This window comes from Benincasa hispida, chromosome 9 (assembly GCF_027475165.1).
Source record: "Benincasa hispida cultivar pf3 chromosome 9, pf3_genome.v1.1, whole genome shotgun sequence".
Lineage (NCBI taxonomy): Eukaryota > Viridiplantae > Streptophyta > Magnoliopsida > Cucurbitales > Cucurbitaceae > Benincasa > Benincasa hispida.
This window is the reverse complement of record NC_143486.1, coordinates 54,648,930-54,657,577: the sequence shown is the minus strand read 5'-3', so window position 1 is coordinate 54,657,577 and position 8,648 is coordinate 54,648,930.

The following is an 8,648-nucleotide window of genomic DNA, read 5'->3' as shown; positions in this document are numbered from 1 at the left end:
GATGAACTTTTGGTTTCTACTTTTCGAAATATGCTTCAAGTCCAAATTTGGATGAAGTTTTGTTCAAAAGATACATATGAACTCTGGAGAGGATTTTTTGTACTTGTGTGGACAAACTTTGACACAAAAGGTCGAGAAAGAGTCCGGAAAGGACGAACTTTGGGTTCCTACAGTCAAAATGTGCTCTTTGTCCAAATTTAGTCGAAGTTTGGTTTAAAAGTTACTTAAGAACTCTAGACAGAAGTTTAGTACTTATATTGATGAACTTGGGACTAAAACGTCAATAAAGAGTCCAAAAATGACGAAGTTCAGGTTTCTAGTTTTCGAAATGTGCTCCAAGTCAAAATTTGGACATAGTTTTGTTCAAAAGGTACTTATGAACCCTAAAAAGGAACTTTGTACCGAACATTCACAAAGGGTTGAAAGAGACTGAAAAGGACGAATTTTGGGTTTCTACCTGTCGAAATGTGCTCAACTTCCAAATTTGGAAGAAGTTTGTTCAAAAGATACTTATGAACCCTGGAAAGTAGTTTTGTACCAGTGTGGACGAACTTAGGCACAAAAGGTCGAGAAAGAGTCTGAAAAGGATGAACTTTGGATTTCTACAAGTGGAAGTCTGCTATGACTAAAAATTTGGACGAACTTTGTTTCAAAAGGTACTTATGAACCTTGGAAAGAAATTTTGAACCTATGTGGACGAACTTTGGCACAAAGGGGAAAGAAGAAGACTAAAAAGGATGAACCTTGGCACAAAATATCAAGAAAGAGTCTGAAAAGGACGAACTTTGGGTTTCTACTTGTCTAAATGTGCTTCAAGTCTAAATTCGGATGAAGTTTGCTTCAAAAGATACTTATGAAACCTGAAGAGGAGTTTTGGGTTTTTACTTGTCGAAAAGTGCTCTAAGTTCAAATGTGGACGAAGTTTTGTTCAAAAGATACTTATGAACTCTAGAGATGAGTTTTTGTATTTTTGTGGACGAACTTTGACACAAAAGGTTGAGAAAGAGTTCGGAAATGACGAACTTGAGGTTTCTACGTGTCAAAATGTGCTCTCAGTCCATATTTTGTCGAAGTTTGGTTTAAAAGTTAATTATGAACTTTGGACAGAATTTTAGTACCTATATTGATGAATTTGAGAACAAAACGTCAAGACAAAGTAAAAAAATGACGAACTTTAGGTTTCTACTTTTCGAAATGTGCTCCAAGTCAAAATTTGGACAAAGTTTTGTTCAAAAGGTATTTATGAACCCTAGAAAAGAATTTTGTACCTATGTGGACGAACTTTGGCACAAAGCGTAAAGAAAGAGACTGAAAAGGACAAACTTTGGGTTTCTACTTGTCGAAATTTGATCAAATTCCAAATTTGGAAGAAGTTTGGTTCAAAAGACACTTATAAACCCTATAAAGGAGTTTTGTACCATGGTGGACGAACTTAGGCACAAAAGGTCGAGAAAGAGTCTGAAAAGGACAAACTTTAGATTTTTACATGTGGAAGTCTGCTATGACTAAAAATTTGGACGAACTTTGGTTCAAATGGTGCGTATGAACCCCGTAAAGTAATTTTGTACCTATGTGGACGAACTTTAGCACAAAGGGTGAAGAAAGAGAATGAAAAGGACGAACTTTGGGTTTTTACTTGTCGAAATGTGCTCCAAATCCAAATGTGGATGAAGTTTTGTTCAAAAGATACTTATAAACTCTAGAGAGGAGTTTTTGTACCTGTGTAGACGAACTTTGACATAAAAGGTCGAGAAAGATTCTGAAAACGACGAACTTTGGGTTTCTACGTGTCAAAATGTGCTCTAAGTCCAAATTTGGTTGAAGTTTGGTTTAAAAGTTATTTATGAACCCTGGATAAGAGTTTTGTACCTCTATGGATGAACTTTGGACCAAAAGGTCAAAAAAGAGTCAAAAAATGACGAACTTTGGGTTTCTACTTGTCGAAATGTGCTCCAAGTCTAAATTTGGACGAAGTTTTGTTCAAAAGATACTTATGAATTATGGAGAGGAGTTTTTGTACCTATGTGGACGAACTTGGACACAAAAGGTGAAGAAAGAGTCTAGAAAGGACGAACTTTGGGTTTCTACGTGTTAAAATCTGCTCCCAATTCAAATTTGGACAACTTTGGCACAAAGAGTAAAGAAAGAGACTAAAAAGGACAAACATTGGTTTTCTACTTGTTGAAATGTGCTCCAAGTCCAACTTTTGAAGAATTTTGGTTCAAAAGACATTTATGAACCCTAGAAAGGAGTTTTGTACTAGTGTGGATGAACTTAGGCACAAAAGGTCGAGAAAGAGTTCAAAAAGGACGAACTTTGGATTTCTACATGTGGAAGTCTGCTGTGACTAAAAATTTGGACGAACTTTGGTTCAAAAGGTGCTTATAAACCCTGTAAAGCAATTTTGTACCTACATGGACGAACTTTGGCACAAAGGGTAAAGAAAGAGACTAGAAAGGATGAACGTTGGCTTAAAATGTCAAGAAAGAGTCTAAAAAGGACGAACTTTGGGTTTCTACTTGTTGAAATGTGCTTCAAGTCCAAATTTGGAAGAAGTTTGGTTCAGAAGACACTTATGAACTCTAGAAAGGAGTTTTGTACAAGTGTGGACGAAGTTAGACATGAAAGGTCGAGAAAGAGTCCAAAAAGGTCACTTTGGATTTCGACATGTCGAAGTTTGCTATAATTAAAACTTTGGAAGAACTTTGGTTCAAAAGGTACTTATGAATCCTGGAAAGCAATTTTGTATCTATGTGGACGAACTTTGGCACAAAGGCTAAAGAAAGAGACTAGAAAGGATGAACCTTTGCACAAAATGTAGAGAAAGTGTCCAAAAAGGACGAACTTTGGATTTCTACATGTCGAAATCTACTATAATTAAAAATTTGGACGAACTTTGGTTCAAAAGGTACTTATGAGCCTGGAAAGAAATTTTGTACCTATGTTAACGAACTTTGGCACAAAGGGTAAAGGAAGAGACTAGAAATGATGAACCTTGGCACAAAATGTCAAGAAAGAGTCTGAAAATGACGAACTTTGGGTTTCTACTTGTTGAAATGTGCTTCAAGTCTAAATTTGAGCGAAGTTTGGTTCAAAAGATACTTAAGAAGCCTGGAGAGGAGTTTTGTACCTGTGTGGACGAACTTTGACTCAAAAGGTCGAGAAAGAGTCCGGAAAAGGCGAACTTTGGGTTTCTACGTGTCAAAATGTGCTCTCAGCCAAAATTGGGTGAAGTTTGGTTTAAAAGTTACTTATAAACTCTGGACAAAAGTTTTATACCTATATTGATGAACATGGGACGAAAACGTCAAGAAAGAGTCCAAAAATAACGAACTTTAGGTTTCTACTTTTCAAAATGTTCTCCAAGTCAAAATTTCGACAAGGTTTTGTTCAAAAGGTACTTATGAACCCTAGAAAGGAGCTTTGGACGAACTTTGGCACAAAGGGTAAAGCAAGAGACTGAAAAGGACGAACTTTCGGTTTCTACTTATCGAAATGTACTCCAAGTCCAAATTTGGAAAAAGTTTGATTCAAAAGACAATTATGAACCCTGGAGAGGAGTTTTGTACCAGGGTGGACGAACTTAGAAACAAAAGGTCGAGAAAGAGTCTGAAGAACTTTAGATTTCTACATGTCGAAGTCTTCTATAATTAAAAGTTTTTTGCGAACTTTGGTTTAAAAGGTACTTATGAACCCTAGAAAGCACTTTTGTACCTATCTGGACGAACGTTGGCACAAAGGCTAAAGATAGATACTAGAAAGGATGAACCAGCATAAAATGTCAAGAAAGAGTCTGAAAAGGACGAACTTTGGGTTTCTACTTGTCAAAATGAGCTTCAAGTCCAAATTTGGACGAAGTTTAGTTCAAAAGATACTTATGAAGCCCGGAGAGGAGTTTTGTACCTGTGTGAAAAACTTTGACACAAAAGGCCAAGAAAGAGTTCGAAAAGGACAAACTTTGGCACAAAGGGTAAAGCAAGAGACTGAAAAGGAAAAACTTTAGGTTTCAACTTATCGAAATGTACTCCAAGTCCAAATTTGGAAAAAATTTGATTCAGAAGACAATTATGAACCCTGGAGATGAGTTTTGTACCGGGGTGGACGAACTTAGACACAAAAGGTCAAGAAGGAGTCTGAAACGGACGAACTTTGGATTTCTACATGTTGAAATCTGCTATAATTAAAATTTTGGCGAACATTGGTTCAAAAGGTACTTATGAACCCTGGAAAGCAATTTTGTACCAATCTGTATGAACTTTGGCACAAAGGCTAAAGACAGGGACTAGAAAGGATGAACCTTGGCACAAAATGTTAAGAAAGAGACAGAAAAGGACGAAGTTGGTTCAAAAGATACTTATTAAGCCTGGAGAGGAGTTTTGTACCTGTGTGGACGAACTTTGACACAAAAGGTCAAGAAAGAGTTCGAAAAGCACGAACTTTGGGTCTATACGCGTCGAAATGTGCTTTCAGTCAAAATTTGTTCATAGTTTGGTTTAAAAGTTATTTATGAACCCTGGATAAGAGTTTTGTACCTCTATGGATGAACTTTGGACCAAAAGGTCAAGAAAGAGTCCACTTGACGAAATGTGCTCCAAGTCCAAATTTGGAAGAAGTTTGGTTCAAAAGACATTTATTGACCCTGGAAAGGAGTTTTGTACCACTGTGGACGAACTTACACACAAAAGGACGAGAAAGAGTCCAAAAAGGACGAACTTTGGATTTTTACATGTCGAAGTGTGCTATGACTAAAAATTTGGATGAACTTTGGTTCAAAAAATATTTATGAACCCTGGAAATCAATTTTGTACCTATCTAGACGAAGTTTGACACAAAGGCTAAAGAAGGAGACTAGAAAGGATGAACGTTGGCACAAAATGTAAAAAAAGTTTTCTTTTTTGAAATGTGCTTCAAGTAAAAATTTGGACAAAGTTTGGTTCAAAAGATACTTATGAAGTGTCACACCCCGCCCCAAGCCCGAAGAGGAGTTTTATACCTATGTGGACGATCTTTGACACAGAAGGTCAAAAAAGAGTTCAAAAAGAACGAACTTTGGGTCGACGTGTCGAAATGTACTTTCAATCAAAATTTGTTCGTAGTTTGGTTTCAAAGTTATTTATGAACCCTGGATTAGAGTTTTGTACTCTATGGATGATTTTTGGACCAAAAGGTCAAGAAAGAGTATAAAAATGATGAACTTTTGATTTCTACTTGTCGAAATGTGCTCCATGTCTAAATTTGGACGATGTTTTGTTCAAAAGATACTTATGAAATCTGGAGAGGATTTTTTGTATCTGTGTGGACAAACTTTGACACAAAAGGTCGATAAAGTGTCCGAAAAAGACAAACTTTGGGTTTCTACGTGTCAAAAATTTGCTCTCAGTCCAAATTTGGTCGAAGTTTGGTTTAAAAGTTACTTATGAACTCTGGACAGAAGTTTAGTACCTATATTGATGAACTTGAGACCGAAACATCAAGAAAGAGTCCAAAAATGACGAACTTCAGATTTCTACTTTCCGAAATGTGCTCCAAGTCAAAATTTGGACAAAGTTTTGTTCAAAAAGTACTTATGAACCCTAGAAAGGACGAACTTTAGATTTCTATTAGTGGAAGTTTGCTATGACTAAAAATTTGGACGAAGTTTCGTCCGAAAGGTACTTATGAACCCTGGAAAGTAGTTTTATACCATTGTGGACGAACTTAGGTACAAAAGGTCGAGAAAGAGTCCAAAAAGAACGAACTTTAGATTTCTACAAGTGGAAGTCTGCTATGACTAAAAATTTGGATGAAGTTTGGTTCAAAATTTACTTATGAACCCTGGAAAGTACTTTTGTACCATTGTGGATGAACTTAGGCACAAAAGGTCGAGAAAGAGTCCGAAAAGAACGAACTTTAGATTTCTACAAGTAGAAGTTTGCTATGACTAAAAATTTGGACAAAGTTTGGTTCAAAAGGTACTTATGAACCCTGGAAAGTAGTTTTGTGCCATTGCGGATGAACTTAGACACGAAAGGTCGAGAAAGAGTCCGAAGAGGACGAACTTTGGATTTCTACAAGTGGAAGTCTTCTATACTTTGGATTTGATAAGGTATCTGGCCAATTTGATACTGAAGGACATATGAGAAGGTATCATAGTAGCTCGATACTGAAGGACAAATTTGAGAAGGTATCTGAGTGGAAGTACCTAAAATATAATGGTACTTAGTGTGGCCACGTGCACGTAGGCAGTTATGAATGAGAGACTGAAGTATGGGTTTCTTGGTCGGTAATAAACGTTTGGGAGCTAGAGCGTTTAGGCTCGTTCTCAGCTAGGGAATAATAATGTTTAATGATGTCTGAGAATGGTTTACAGACATATAGAGACAATTGCTTGAGTTTACTCATTGGTATATTTACATGTTTATAGTGATGCTACGCTTGTTGCTTTACGATTCTATAGTCTCTCACTAAGCTCTTAGCTCACAGAATTCCTGTGTTTTCCCTTTTCAGGTAGCAGTCAATTTCCTCAAGGGTAATCCTGCTACTGCTTGCCACCGAAAGACTTGACTTATTAAAAGACTTAGGTTGATAATCTGTTTATGTACACATGTTTTGTGAGGGACTAGGGTTTCTGTAGGAATGTTTGGGCCACCTGTGAATATTTTTCTATAAAAGTAATGTCTTGGCTGTATGCTTGTAATTATGTAATCTTTCTAAGAACTTAAAGGAGATTAGCTGTTTGCGTATATTACTAATAAGATAAATAGATTGGTATCTAGATTAGAAGACTTGGGTAGTGAGTACTGGCAGTAGGGCTAATAGCTACCACGGTCATATCCTCTTCCAGAATAAAAGGGTAATCTGGGAGGGGGTGTGACAGATGGTGTTGGAGATCATGCTTGGTTTGCCATAATTTCAATCCACTAAATAGTTTGAAAACATTAGTTAAACATAAATAATTCAAGTGTTTATAAGTATAAAACTACTTTCTAGTGTTTATAAGTACCTTTTAAACAAAACTTCGTTCAAATTTTTAGTCATAGTAGACTTCAACATGTACAAATCCAAACTTCGTCATTTTCGGACTCGTTCTCGACCTTTTGTGCCTAAGTTCGTTCACAATTGTACAAAACTACTTTCCAAGGTTCATGAGTACCTTTTAAACAAAACTTCGTCAAAATTTTTAGTCATGGCTGAATTCCACTTGTAGAAATCCAAAGTTCGTCTTTTTCGGAAACTTTCTCGACCTTTTATGCCTAAGTTCATCCACAATGATACAAAACTACTTTCCAAGGTTCATAAGTAACTTTTGAACCAAACTTTCTCCAAAGTTTTAGTCATAGCAGACTTCCACTTGTAGAAATAGAAAGTTCGTCCTTTTCGGACTCTTTCTCACCTTTGGTGCCTAAGTTCGTCCACGATGGTACAAAACTACTTTCTAGGATTCATAAGTATCTTTTGAACCAAACATCGGCCAAATTTTTAGTCATAGCTGACTTTCACTTGTAGAAATTCAAAGTTCATTCTTTTCGGACTCCTTCTCGACCTTTTATGCCTAAGTTCGTCCACAATTGTTCAAAACTACTTTCAAGGGTTCATAAGTACCTTTCGAACCAAACTTCGTCCAAATTTTTAGTCATAGCCTTCCACTTGTAGAAATCTAAAGTTCTTCCTTTTCGGACTCTTTCTCGAACTTGTTTACCTAAGTTCGCCCACAATGGTACAAAACTACTTTCCAAGGTTCATAAGTACCTTTTGAAGCAAACTTCGTCCAAATTTTTAGTCATAGCAGACTTCCACATATAGAAATATAAAGTTCGACCTTTTCGAACTCTTTCTCGAGCTTTTGGTCCTAAGTTCATCCACAATGGTACAAAACTACTTTCCAGTATTCATAAGTACCTTTTGAACAAAACTTCTTCTAAATTTTTAGTCATAGCAGACTTCAACATGTACAAATCAAAATTTCGTCCTTTTCGGACTCTTTCTCGACCTTTCGTGCCTAAGTTCGTCCACAGTGGAACAAAACTACTTTCCAAGGTTCTTAAGTACCTTTTGAACCACACTTCATCCAAATTTTTAGTCATAGAAGACTTCCCCTTGTAGTAATCCAAAGTTCGTTCTTTTCGAACTCTTTCTCGACCTTTTGTGCCTAAGTTGGTCCACAATGGTACAAAATTAATTTCTAGGGTTCATAAGTATCTTTTGAACCAAACTTCGTTCACATTTTTAGTCATAGCAGACTTCCACTTGGAGAAATCCAAAGTTTGTGCTTTTCGGAATCTTTCTTAACCTTTTGTGCCTAAGTTCGTCCATAATGGTACAAAACTACTTTCAAGGGTTCATAAGTCCCTTTGAACCAAACTTTGTCCAAATTTATAGTCATAGTAGACTTCTCTTTGTAGAAATTCAAAGTTCGTTCTTTTTGGACTCTTTCTCAACCTTTCGTGCCTAAGTTCGTCCACAATCGTACAGAACTACTTTCCAGGTTCATAAGTACCTTTTGAACCAAACTTCGTCCAAATTTTTAGTCATAGTAGACTTCAACATGTACAAATCCATACTTCGTCATTTTCGGACTCGTTCTCGACCTTTTGTGCCTAAGTTCGTTCACAATTGTACAAAACTACTTTCCAAGGTTCATGAGTACCTTTTAAACAAAACTTCGTCAA